The 15,297-nt window shown below is 31.8% G+C and overlaps 1 protein-coding gene across 4 annotated transcripts in view; it reads left to right on the forward strand.

Annotated features, from left to right (window-relative positions):
• Positions 1–15,297, forward strand: part of Dys (Dystrophin) — a 433,719-nt gene that overhangs the window by 220,104 nt on the left and 198,318 nt on the right. The gene's annotated exons all lie outside the window — the stretch shown is intronic.

Here is a 15,297-nt window from a genome sequence, read left to right on the forward strand (position 1 = left end):
TAGACTCTGAGAAAGAACATAGGCTACCTTTTATTGCGAAATATGTACCACGGGCGAAGCCGGGGCGGATCGCTAGTATAAAAATACATTTCCTTAAATAAATACGAATACGGTCAAAATACCTTTATAACGAAAATAAGCGAAAATAACATATCATTGTACGCTTTCATGGCAACAAATGGAAAGGCTCAAAAGACGAGTAATTGTGGTATATTTGTTTAGATGCCCCATTAATGTGCGAGAATGTTCCTTTGTACGGTCGACAAGATGTAGGGTTGTAGACATACATACAATACTGAATGTGTATGGTTACAATACGTTATATAATACTAGCTTTCCGCCCGCGGCTTCGCCCGCTTTGTCTAAAACATAATAAATTATATACTAAAACCTTCCTCTTGAGTCAATCTATCTATAAAAAAACCGCATCAAAATCCGTTGCATAGTTTTAAAGATTTAAGTATACATAGGGACAGAGAAAGCGACTTTGTTTTATACTATGTAGTGATTATGTATGGCGTTATAATATCTACAGTTTATTTTTGATGTAAAAGGTCTTTAGGCGCGTTGAGAGTAAAATTTCAAGATCGCGTCATGGCAAAACTGTCACGTCATGGAATAAGGTGACGTTTTGGTATCGGTTTTGGTATCTTTGAATCTTGGCAAAGAAGTTTTACTTCTGACACCTGTACTCGGCACACACGCTCTATTTTTCTTAGAGACTTTTTTGTGATGTAGCGAATAACGATGCTGAAATAGCGAATGTTGTTTTGATTCCTGTATGAATTCTTTTAAGTTTTTTAATCACATAACTTTTCCATTTTAGCACACAATATAGTATATTTATTAAACTACGAAATAAGGCGATAATAATTGTTGGTGGTTAATTCACGTATCTATTATATTAATATCATAATATACACAAATGCAATATCGTTTGTTTTACCTGATCATTGTAAAAGCAGTTTAATTGACTGAATAAATACGAATTTAAATTTGAAAAAAACGCGTTTCACCTGAGCAAATTTATCTCCGGCTGAGGTATGTCAAAATTGTATTATTTATCTCCGTTAAGTAGGTTAGGATTTTGGGGAATGCAAGCCGCAGCCCTGTGAGGGGAATTTTAATGAAGGTATATATGCGCCTTGACTCTCTCATTGTTTCGTATTTTGTGGCGGCTTTGTGATTTTCAAATGCAATAACGCTTAATGAATTTTAATTAAAAGTTGTAGGCGCTCGGTTTTGTTATGATGCAGGGATCGCGTTCCTTCCGAGTTGTTAATACTTTGGTTGTTAATGTTTTTAATTTCACCTGCCGTTTTCTTGTGAATTTTCGAGATGAATTCTGATTGAATGAAAATAGCTTTGTATGCGTTGAAAAGTTTGTCAATTCGTAAGTTTTTATCAAATATTAATTCAAATAAAAGCACTTGCAAACTAACATACATACATATTATTATATATTATGTACCCAAAAGTATTTAACCCTTTTTAAAATTCAATTTTTTTCTCCTATATCCTATACCCTGGCAAAGGGTATATTATTTTAATCCCAAGCGGCTTTATCTTATAAATTCTAATCCTACAGAAATAATAAACAATTTTACATGTATGTTATTTTATGTAACCAGTCACGCAGAATGTATAGGCGTACTAGAGGAACCTAAATGAAATTTTGTACAAGAAAAATACGCAATATAAAACAAGGTTCGGCCAAAACTCCGCGTGTTGTAAACATAATAAGAATGCCAAAATATTTGCACAATATGCAGGGAGAGGCGTATAGGGGAAATAATAATAATTATATAGTTTATGGTACAGGACCAGTCCTATAAATACGGAAAATAATCATGTAATATTTTTTTTGTAACTCTCACTTGGTAAATGTGGTTTAATAAAATAAGAATAATGTACATGGTTGGTTTATAAGTATAGGTAGGTACTATGCATTGACAATAATATTATAAACTTTTATTGATATTAAAGATAAAAATTGGTTTAAGAAATTTTTTATATTAAAAAAAATATAATTTAAATAAAGATAAGATTTTTAAAAATGTAACGCAGAAAAATCTCCACACAGATTTCGTTTATTCCTGAGATCTAGCCATGAACCAAAAAGTAAAGAACGAATTTTCATTACAACTTATACAGAACGTATGAGAATCTCTGAAAGGGTGTGTTTTTATTTCCTTTTAAGTTCATATCTATGCTAACTTTTTGGGGGTTTGAATACCTCGTGTTATGTTGGCTTCACATTTCTCTGTTGTGGTATATCTTAGATACAAAGTCGTGTCTTGCAAGCTTTTATAAGCTTTTTAAAAGTTTATTTTTTAACCTCCAAAGAGTTCGTATATGGTGAAAAGGCGGTATTACACCTTAGGGGTGTGAAAACATTCATATACGACATCATTGAATATCATAAAAATGAATCGCTAAATGTGTTGGTCAGCGCAAAACTCGAGAACGGCTGAACCGATATCGTTAATTCTTTTTTTATAATATTTATTGAGAACGAGGAAGGTTGTTGTGGAGAGAAAACGTAAACATATACCACAGGCGAAGCCGGGACGGAACGCTATTGTTAAAAATAAATCGTAATAATCTTAAATAAATCCGCGATATATAATAAAACGATACGTTAATGAATCCAACATAAAATCCAAATGAAAATAAACTCAATTGTAAATACGTATTTAATTCAAAGTCGTGTAACCGGGGATTGTATAATTTGCACTCAAATGGGTCGCTAAAAGTTTACCAAAGGGGTATTTGCTCTGTGGGGGGAGGTGGGAGGGGGGTGACTAATACCCAGTAGGATGCAATTAGCTGAGCTAATCTGTCCTGTAATGATCGAAGTTTTATGTATGAATATGATATTATTGTATTCAGTTTTAATTAATGCTTTCGTATGATATTATTTCGGTTTTGGCAATGGAATTTATTAGGACAAACGCGTTTGTTGTCTTTGTAGTATAAATGGCAAAATAATAATGTTTCGATTATATTTATATATTTTTAAGTTTAAAGTTTATTTACCTCGTTGTGGAAAGTAATTAATTTTGTATAACTTTACAGTGAAATACTATAAATTCCGTGAACAGGTTTGTATCGTAAGTGACGTATATTGAAATTAAAGACCCTAGAAACGTTAAAACGTTTGGTACACTGACCACGCTCGCTGTCAAGTACCAGAAGTATTCAGTTAAATTATGTAAGGAATTTCGATTTAAAATAGTTGTAAATCAGTTTTCAAAATTAATTTTAATAATATTGAAATAAAATTTAAGAGTTGTGACTCTTAAATTTTATTACATTAAAATTTCATTTGAATACTTGAAGCTTTTTACATAATTTTTGCTATCACAAGTTTACAAATAAATAGAACCCAAAATATTTCAACATTTATTTTATAACAACTGGCCTTTGACCTAGGTTTCGCCCGAATGATACCAGAAAACTTCATCACTTCAGAAATCACATAATTTTCAAAATCTTTCATGTAGTTTTCGTTAACGTACTTCTAATAAAACCTGTTAAAGCATTATTAGAGACTCGAGTTTATTCCCAGTATGTAACATTGGTATACGCTTGAAATTAATCCTTGTATGACCATCACTTGAAAACAATAGTTTCCACTGTTCACACAGAATCGTAATATGTACTAGGAAACAGATGCAGGTAGCATGGGGTCACTAGAACTACAATGTTAGTTACCTTTGTAAAGTTTTGGCTCGTTACCACGCTTTGTGTAACTCATGCTTTGAGGTTTGTTCCAGGAAATGCTAATTTGAACATTATTTTGTAATTTATAAGGTCTTAATATAGATATTGTGAAGAGGAATTGGTGATTGGAAAATGCGTGAGTTTTTCCTGTTTTGTAGTATTATTTTGTTGTCATTCAAAATTGTACGAATAATTCAATAGGATATTAGTATTATTATATTGACTACTGCGAGAAGTTGTTGGCTGGTTACTCAATATTATTTACTTTGCTTAGTTTTTTATTGTATAGCGAAATATATTAATTATTATTATCAATTATTACATTAATTCATAATTTAATGCGTTACTCTAGTCTCTAGCCTGCTTTAAAACTCGATTTCGTATGTTACATTAACATTTTTTTTAAAAGCAGTTTCTGCGAACGAGACATGATACTCTGGTAATTGTTCTTTTTAAAATTCATTCGTTCATTCCAATGTCTGTGTACCGTCTGTTAACATTTAATTTTTGAGCATTCCTGAACCCGGGACTCCCGTCATCTCAGTTATTTTTAATAAGTAGCCTTCAAAGTGTTTCGAAACGATGCGTCTCGTAAGAAATGTTTTAGGGATGCTTTGAGTTTTTATAGCGGGACTGAAATGGAATAAATAAATACATTGAGTACTTGTATTTTGCTGGTAAAATGTCTGAGTGACCTTATCTTAATCTTGCAAGAACTAGGGTTATGTTTTTGTACAGCTAAAAGGTTTTTTAGGTCTTCACCGTTCAGCTTTTTTTGCAGTGACAAAATTTCTTGCTGACTTTTCTCTGTGAAGTCAAATTTTCAAATATTATATTGAAAACTTCTAGAAGATATCTAGTTGAATACAAGGATACGTTTGATTTTAGTGAAGAGATCAAGCCTTCCTCCTTCCAGGGAGGGGTAATGTTACAACTCGTCAGAGTTTATAGCTCTTGGATATTTTATTATGATTGATCGTGATGTTTTCCTTCAGTCATGCAGATCATTTTTGGTGTGCGCTCGTTTAGTTTAGTCCTTACTTGAACCACAATATAAATGTGAAAGAAACATGTATAAATAGATATGTAAAACACCATAAATTATATTGTAACAGACAGCACGTTTCACCGTATAATGGGTATATAAAAAACGCCGAATGTGAATAAAAAAGGAATTAATCTACATTGTGTCAGGGATCTTACAAAAATGTGTGACGGCAATATGTGTAGATTGGTTAAATTTGCTTCCGTGAAGGTACGCGTAAATGGTAGCTCGGTTATGGGGAGTGTTAACGATATAGGTATTTTGAATATACGTTTAACAATATACGCACTTTTTCAACGCAAGGTGGAATTTCAGTTCTGAAGAAAATCTTTAGCGAAAATTTTTGCACTTGTTGTGATTGTGAGTGTGATTAAGTTTATTTTTATTACTGAACGACTAGATGGGTTTGGGTAAAAATAATGTACAGGTATATGGGTCGGAAAAGGAAATTAAGGGATTACTTCCATTTTGAAATGAAAGACTTAAAAACGGTATTAAAATGTGATTTATTTATTATTCAACATAATATAGCGTGTCCTAAATATAAGTCATATATTTAGCTACGTTTCCGTCATAAAACATATTAATAATGTTCAAGTGAATCACAGCTAAATAATTATACAATTCATATTTACACAAACACGTCTGACCCATACCACTGGGAGTAACTTTTCACAATACGCAATACATAGCTATATAAACATAGAAAATTCCGTATTTTCAAAGTGACGTATACAAAGTATAAAGTGAAATAGTCCCAGGGGCAAGTCTTTTCCCCATTCCCCGTTCGTGACGATTCGAAAGGAATACATCTGTGTAACTGAGCGATTTATTTACTGAAATGAATTGGTGATTTGCGAATGGTTTGCGTAATGGCCGCCTTTTAGCGTAAAGCGGTGGAACGGTGTGGTTGGTAAAAAAACATGTTAATGTTGGTGATTAGGTTACGTTTGTTTTAAGGTTAATTAAATGAATAGGAATAAGCAAAAAACATTGTACTTACCTGTAATGAGTCAGTGAAATGTCGCAAGTTTAAAAGTTTTATTTGGAAAACAGAGCTTTATCGGCTCTACATTAGTCTCTGTATGTCATGTTTCATATAACATCCAACGCAAAAAGCACATAATATTCTAATTTATTTTGTAAGCAATACACAAAATTAGTAAACTGATTTTGAAACAAGAATGAAAGCTTTTTAATTTCTGTACCCTATATTACGCAGTTATAGCTTGGGTTAGGAAACCAAGTTTACTAATTATATATATTATGTTACATTAAAATGAGTATCACATAACCTAAAGCCCTTAAAAAAATATTATTCAAAATGCTATACATTCACGTGTGTTTTCTTTGCTTCTATTTCCAGGCTTATCAGTTGCGATCTAAATTAAATTATATCTACAAAGCTGGAGCGAGGAAATTCGACAGCCTTGTGTAAAGTAAAAACATTTGAACGAACCAATTAAGGAGTATGGGAGTAACGTTTTTGTTTACATTTACAGTTACGAGCTAGCTTCAGTTATAAACGTAACAATATGTTTTGTGCAAAAGTTTATCAAAAGTCGGTGAGCAGTTTCCAGTGATTTTTTTAAGGTATATACAGCTGAATGCACATGCAAATATTACAAAAATTCTACTATGTCGCTGTATGTGTATGTTTAAATACTTTACTAAATACTTATATTAATCTTTACAAATCTATTCCTAAGCGAACATGCGTTACTTTTAAAACCATTTAAGTTTAATATTTCGTGGTATTTCTACACTAATCTCATAAAATTCCAGCCAAATGGTGCTACAAATTCACCAATTATCACAGGATAAATTCTATCAAGATCGCGTGCCAAAAAATATTTCACTAGTTGAAGGGATAAGCTTCGTCATAACGGGGCCAATTTCCAATAAAGCCTGAAGGTGTTTTAGCGAGAATTCACTACTGGAGATACTATTATTTTTGGTATAGGCTTGTGAACGCTGATTCGTGTTGATTTACGAGTATTTTGGTATCCTTTTTAGGTTTTTACGTGTGGTGTTAGGAAATAGATGTATTTTTACAACGACTGTATTGATTTGAATTCTGTATTAATTTCTGATGTTATAAAAGAGTTAGTTTAATAAGAAGTTGCTGCAAATACTGATAAAAAATAACAATGTTATTATGTTCATTGCGATAGGTTAAGTTAACACTTAAAATAAACAGAAATATGTAGCGACACCTCGCTCTGAATCGCGCAAGCGAAATGTTTTCGCTACAGAGCATATATATACAACTTTCCGACATCATCCATCGGGGCCTTAACGGCCGGCCAGTCGAGTAGACTGGTCGAGGATCCTCCCTTTTTCGATGGAGGAATTCCACCTTCCTTCCTCCATAGTGGTGACCCCGACGTGATGTGAACTGTCAAATATACGGTGTAATTTGTTTAAAATAATTAAAACGTTATTTTTTACCAATAAATCATCGAGTTTAAACTAAGTATGATTATACAGAACAGTTTCATTGTAAAACAATGTTCAAAATGGAACCCCTATCTTCCTATTTTTTTCTCGCTTTAAAATAGTGCGAATATTAGATTCACACCTAATGCCATAGACGCTCGAAATTGCTATTTCAAAAGAAATTTCCCATCGTATGATATTCCATTTACACCTTTTATTTAATTTACGATAGTGGCATCGCGGAGTATACTGCGCGAGAATAAATCTAATATTTGGTGTTATGGCGACGTAAAAGATATTTTACAATCTCGTTTATTCTAGAACAATTTACTATGGATATTGTGCGGGGCACAGAAAATATAATGCTGGGGTGATACTAGGCGCGTAGTTTGATCTTTATATATAGGTAATCTATCGTTAACTATGCTGTTTTCACTTGTACTATTTGGTATAGTCAGTGACATGTTATCATGTGATATTATTATAATAATGAGACATTTTTATTCACGTTAAGTATTAATTATTGTTAGGTACACCAGTTAAAATTTTTTGACACGCAATATTTTTCTACTATTTATATTATAAGCTTATTTATATACAGCTACCTATGTATCTATAATCAACAATAACATCATTTTTTTCTTTCTGCTATTCTTTCTTCAATTTTGTCTATTTCAGAGAATATTGATTCAGTCCTATTTGTAGAAGTCTAGCTCGTAACGACATCTAGACATGAAGTTGTATTTTATGTTCACTAAATTTAATATTTAGACGTAAACACTTTCACTATAATTAATTGATTATAAAGCTCATTCTGAATTCTGCATACCATAAATCACGTGATCTTTTAATTCAATTTAATTTTCATAATGACCATTTCCCATAATTCGCGAGTAATATTTGTCTTCATTCATACCATCATAACAATCAATAGCCCATATGTTTACTTCCGTTTCCAGGACCCCGAATACATACAAAAAAACTCCATTCAAATACTTTACTGTCGTTGAATATAACCCGCGTTATTCGACTAAAAAAGGCACAATAGATCCTTTTAAAAATTTACTTAATTTGAGAAAAAACTCGCATTGTTCGAAGTTGGAAATTTCACCATTATAAATGTACGGCCCAGTTTCATTTCAGTTCTGTTTAGTTTATTGTTTTAATCTTTGTTTAACAATAAACAATTGTTTGTTTTTTCGTCATTTTTAAAGACTTATCAATATGTAAATATGGTAGGAAAACTGGGTTTGTTGGTAACTTTTTGTGAATTAAATATCTGTTTGTTTGCTTTTTTCTTATAACTAAACAACAATTTTAGATAGTGATTTCGAATTAAATGCACATTGTAGAGCGCTGTCTTTCCTATCTTAGTAAGATAATTAAGATATATATTTCATAAGAAAGGATACAAATGAAAAATTATGTATATAATAATTATTACATGTACGCCAAAAGTACGTCGTAAAAATGGCTTCTTTTACGTCGAGGTCCATTTGAAAGGGCTTTGTATCTTTATTTATGTGATATGAGATATGAATACAGTATAGGTACGTCCGTCTGAAGGTTTCAGACTCTTTGTTAGTAAGAGTTACAATACTTTTATTATATTATAACGTTATGGAATCAGATTTGCGCGTATTTTTATTATGACTATAGCTACTATAATTCTTATATTTTCACGAAATTAACCTTCATTTTATGAAAATTCTCTCATCCTCTAATTTTTTTCCTTACTAAATTGAAGGTAGCCATGTCCTTTTGAAAGATTGGAGTTAGTATTTCAAGTATGATTTTTATAACCTGTTATACCTCTATTTTTTAAATAATCATGCATATTGTACAACATGCAGTTTTAATTATATTGCGAAATAAGAACAAAAATCTACTCTTCATACATAAGATGGAGAATAGCTAAAAAATATTATTTTCTTATCGCAACTGCTTGCGAAATTGTTAGCAGCAGCCGGAGGGGAAATAATATTCATTTTATTAATATTATAATGCCTGGAGGATAGCCGCTTGTGCAGTAGTTACTGCTGTAGCTTTTATAGTAGGTTCTAAATTCTATTTTGGAATTTATTTACTAATTTTGTTGGTGATACGCGTCTTTATACAATACACATCCTTTACTAATTATTCTGCCCTATGGTGTATTGGTATAAGTTTGTTAATATTTCGTAGACTATAAAAATAATAATGATATATCGAAGTGATTTTTTTTAGGTAAGTACAGTTGTTTTTGAATTTATCCAATAAATAAAGACAAAATTATATTATCTATACAGGGTGTCCCACTGTTGGTATACTAAGCTCAAAGGAAGTTATAGTTTTGCATACGCTGAGTACGTAAAAAATACTTATAAATTCCAGACGCAATTTTTTTTCAAATAGATGAATTCTTAAAACTCTATGTGTACACCCATAACAAGCAACCCGCCCAACTTTGCTACCATCATGTTTACTATCGTTTAAGATTATGTTTTCATAGACAAAATGCTCACATTAGCGAAGCGGTATATGCCGGCAGCGCGAAGGTAGACATGAAAACATGGATTTTCAGGAAAAATTTAACAAACATTTTTTGATGTAATTTTGTTAAGTTTTTTTACGTGTTCAGTGTATGAAAAACTACAAGTCCCTTCACGCTAAGTATACCAATAGTGGAATACCCTGTATATTAAATTAAAATATATATATTATCTTATACGTAGCTGATTTGAATGTGGGTCCAATAGTTTATATGTGTGGGCCATGCCCCCGCAATCTATTTAGTGACAAAAACTGGGGACGTTGCAGCGTGTCTAATATTTATGAGGATTTCCGTATGGTGCATGCAAACGGAGATAGCGTGTTTATATTTATCCTTTGTCGAATATTTACCTAAGCTTTTTTTAGCTTTTGAATAGTCTATTTTCATGATAAGGGGTACGTGCATAGCAATTTGGTAGATACCACCTGTTTGTCAAGCAGTTTCTACGTAGAAGATTCGGCAAAACAATGTAGTTTTTCTTTTCATTTCATTTATTTGACGATAAGTAATTATACGTAATTTAAGATGATGACCATACTATACAGGCATGCATCCGAGTGCTATAGAGATTATAAAAATTTCGGAAAAATATGTGGGTTCGTAAAAGCTGATTTTAACCTTCAGAAAAATAGACAGACGTTCAAAATCTTTCAAACTTACAATATATGTATGAATTAATACAATTGAATACAAAAATACATTCTACATACAATTACCCATTCCATAAAAATGCGTTAAAAAAGCTATTACAAAGACCCAGAAAAAGTTTCACCTAGACCACAGTACACGGGGATTAAAGTCAGGTCAAAGGTCGGAAATAAGGCTACGAGATACCGTACACTTCACACACTTGTTCTCGAGGAGATGTTGGCAAACTGGAAGCTGGGTAATGAGATTGCTATTGATGCAAATCGTTTGATGATGGATGGACTTATTAGTTACTAGCTCTGACCCGCGTTGCTCCCTTCCTGTTGGTCTTAGCGTGATGATATATAGCCTATAGCCTTCCTCGATAAATGGTCTATCTAACACCGAAAGAATTTTTCAAATCGGACCAGTAGTTCCCGAGATTAGCGCGTTCAAACAAACAAACTCTTTAGCTTTATAATATTAGTAATAATATAGTATGTAGTTGTGATTTACTTTTTAAAAAGCAAAAAGCACATTATTTTTTCTTAGAAGAGTTTCTAACTTATCAACCAATCAAAGAGCTTTAAAGATAGACAAGACAACACAAAACCAATGCTTAAACTTAATTAAAATAATATTCATAGCGTACCTACTACGTCGCTAAAAGCAACGGGAGAGGAAGAATCATTTTTTTTCTATTAATGTAGGTACATGATTGATGATATAAGAAAGTATTTATTAAGGTTATTTTTTATTTAATCTGAATTTATAGTGTTAATAAAAGTTTAAACTTACAATCTTCACTAAGCATGGGTACGCTGCGCTATGCAACTAAACCCATGAGATATTGTATTAAGTAAGTAGGTATATAAATAGAAATAATAAAATTTATAATTTTATATCAAGTATATCTATTTGACATATAGAATAATTTGTTTCCACCGGGAGCATCAATCTTCCTCTTAACTTAAACCTCAATGCGTGCCCAGGGAGCTATCATAATTCCTAAAAACATTAACAAAAATCTCTTGCAAATGCTCATAAATATTAACTTTGGTATCTTTGTAAAAAATGGCTAGATTTATTACTGAGTAATCAAAGAATTGCTGAGGAATAAACATTTTAAAATGAGTTATTACCGCGGGCAGAAACTTTATTTGTTACTTCAATTTGAGTATATTTTTAAAGCAATACGACAAATTTTTACTAACTTTTTAAACAGATAATATTACTTAGTTAATTTCATATTATTATTTGTCAAATAGTTGAGATATTTGACAAAAAAACCATCTAGGTAACTACCACATATCTGAATCTCTTACTATAATATTGACTCTACCTTCCGTAGAGTTGAATAAATACTTTAAAGCATGCATGTAGGTATATAATATAATATCTTAATACTATTATAAAGGCGAAAGTTTGTATGGATGTATGGATGTATGGATGTATGGATGTATAGATGTTTGTTACTCTTTCACGTAAAAACTACTGAACCGATTACAATGAAATTTAGCACACATATAGAGGGTAACTTGGATTAACACATAGGATAGGTTTTATCCCGGAAATCCCACGGGAACGGGAACTATGCGGGTTTTCCTTTGAAAACGCGGGCGAAGCCGCGGGCGGAAATCTAGTTATACATAAAGTTGTACAAAGTTATATTTATACGCAAGGTCGGGTTTATTAAAACATGTTGATTCAGGGCCCAGCATATTATATTTGTTGAGGCTGTGAGCTGAACATTTTTCATCTGTAACTGTATTGTTTGATTTCAACTTTTGTGATATTAAATGTTTGGTAACCTTTGACAAAGTTTAATATTTGAAATTTATTTGTCCGTGTGTCTGTGGCTTAATATTTCCTAGATGTGATTTAATCTGCTACGTAGTACTTAGGTCCTGAAAGGATGAATAATTTTTAATGTTTTAAAATAACATAATAATATGTTGACTGTAAAATATATGGTTCAAATTAAATTGAAATAGAATGTTTGGTTTCGAAGTAACGCTTATAAAAATAGAGCTAAGAACTTGCTAAAATATTTATTTATGTGTCTTTTTTCATATTATGTAGGTATAGAATACATGTGAAATACACTTATGTATTTAAAAACCAGTTCTAATAAATTTTTGTTTTTCTTTACAGGTAAGAATCAAATCTCGTACAAGGCGAACCATATTACATCCATGTAAGTTGTATAAATCTATTTTAAGATACAGTAATTGAAACAATATGTCTGCCATGGATAGCTCTTCAAAAATTCGCAAAAGAACCAATCTATACCAAGCCAATATGAGACGTTTTGGCAAGGAATAAGGTTGAGTTTTGATTAGCATTCGCAAGATAAATCGTATAGAGTATTGCGGTCTCGACAAGGGATGTTTATTGAAAGCGTATTGAAAATCAGATGAGACTCGTGTCACAGATTTAGTGGACTAGATGCCGCAAACATGGAAGTGACCGTAAGTTGGTAATTTGCGCAACTTTTCGTAATCGAAGTTCGGGCATAGAATGAACTTGAACAATGGATATAACGAAATCAGAATGTAAATTATACCTAATTATTGAATGCAGATGGAAGGACTATTTATATTTGTCTTTCTGTTTTTCTAAGTCCCACTGAACAACACATCGCATGATGGCTTTAGTGTTATTAAAATTAATATCTATCACTCTTAATCCCTCCTGGAGGAAATTTCTAAATTTATTTCAAGATTAAAACGTTTCGTAGCTTTTATTCCATGCTGCATGAACATTATCATCTTGGTATTTTTATTGCTTTAAAAATAACGAATGCTTAACTAACAAGATATGTTGAAAGCTTTGAAACCTAATGTGGTTGAGGTGTGGACAGAGGCTGCGGGGCGCGGGGTGCGGGGTGTTACCGCAGGGGTGTGTTGATTACACCCCAAATTAGGAGGTTTTTTAGGCCTTTGCCATACCTTAGTGTATTGTTTTTAATAAATTAATATTATTATGATTGCTATACGCTAATTGCTTGATACACATACACATTTTTGCGTGAAAGAGTACTTAACAAACTTACATCCATACATTCTTATAAATTTTCGCTTTTTTAATAATATAAGTTCATGTTACGAGTATGTTAAAATATGTCTTACATCCAAACAAACATTTATCTTCCAATGCTTTTAGTAAAGTTGTTAAGACCAAATGTAACATATGAAATGTGTTAATTTAATTAAAATAGTTTCAGAACCTTGAAAGAGAAATTTATTAATGAAAAGAAACACGAGCAAAGCCACATGAAACAACTAGTGTACGCTACACTATCCATACAAGACGGAAAAGATTCAATTTTCCAGCTGATTTCGCGTCAAAGCCTTCGCCTATCTTATATTGGTTCCGTTGACGGCACATCACGTGAATTGTAATTGACTATAGATTTACATATTACTACCTAGAACCGCGACTTTGACCTGCTTTTTGTTGGGATAGATCAGAGAAATCTTCATTTTTTTTAAGCTGAGCAATCTCTACATCTTTTTTATGTAATTTATAAGCTAGTAAATAGCATTAAAATGAATGCAGCCGTTGTGGACGTTATTATTTATGAACAAGTGATAGTCAATTTCTTGAAACCATCACAACATACATCTGGTACAGTCGTGTTAGAATACCATGAGCTATATCTCTATGTGAAGGACTGTTTAATAAAAAAAATATTCTACAATTATTGTACCCTTAAATTGTACCCTCATAAGGTGTATATTAAACAAAAGAACCCTATATAAGTTAAAATAAAGTGTATCCTTTATCAAAGACCTGAAATGTTACCATAATAAAGGCATCGACACAAACAACATGTCTGCTTTACATCGATACAATTATTATTAGTCGCTTCAAAGACTATGCGGGTCTGTAACGACTGGAAACTGTAGGATGTCCATTCAGTTTCAATGCCTTGGATTTTATTGTGTGACAATACTTTTTGTGAAATTGAGACTTTTTTATTTAATTTATTTGGTGATTGCTTTATTTGTGCTTGTAAATGTCATAGTACTTTAAAGTTATTTAAAGCTTTCTTAAAATTGGCTACTTAATTTTAAACATACGACAATTAATTCAAATAATTGAGAATTATTTTTATCACTATACTTACCTAAATAAATAATTTTCTAACCCAAACGACAAATTGGTACACGGCTAGAATTTTACAAGCCTTTATATTTCTTTGTTCATTGAATTGTGACGTCACAAACGTCCCCGCGGTAAATCTTTGCTACACATCCATTAATCGTGCGAGAGCTAGTAATTTGTCATACAGTACAATGATGGCTCCAAAACGTTTTATACAACCTTATTACAAGGTGATAAAGGAGCTTTTTGTTTGTTTTTCAGTGACATCGTTAAGGGGGATTATGCGCTTTATGCGGAGGGATTAGAGGAGGTTTTCGTTTGAGACAGTTTTAGGGTACCTGCCATTGAAATTTTGGGACGTTTACACAGAAATATAATTGTGAGACAGATGATAGTTTTGTATGTGAAGTGAACTGTAAATTTTTTGTGTACCTTTTATGTTTTATTAATTGTAGACTATGTTTTGATTTTTAGAATGATCTTTAAGAAATTGTTGATGTTGTAGGTACCTAATGATAAATAATCAGAACGGAATTTGGATTCATAATCCTGTATTTTTGTGTGCAATTAAGAATTATTCATTCATTCATTCTTCATTTTGATTTTGTGACTGACAAAAAAAGAGTTTTAATTTGAGTTAAGTACTACTTATTAACCGACTTAAAAAAAGGAGGAGGTTGTTTGTTTCTTGTAGTAATGCCTCTAAAACATTACAGTACCTCTAAAATGACATCAATTCACCACATTTTTAACAAACACTGTTTCACACTTAATAAAAAATTGTCTATCCATACCTACAGAACCCATAGTACTTTCA

This window comes from Colias philodice, chromosome 20 (genome assembly GCF_061535455.1).
Source record: "Colias philodice isolate Cphi_HAF_F1 chromosome 20, ilColPhil1 Martin Lab GWU primary, whole genome shotgun sequence".
In the NCBI taxonomy this organism is placed as follows: domain Eukaryota; kingdom Metazoa; phylum Arthropoda; class Insecta; order Lepidoptera; family Pieridae; genus Colias; species Colias philodice.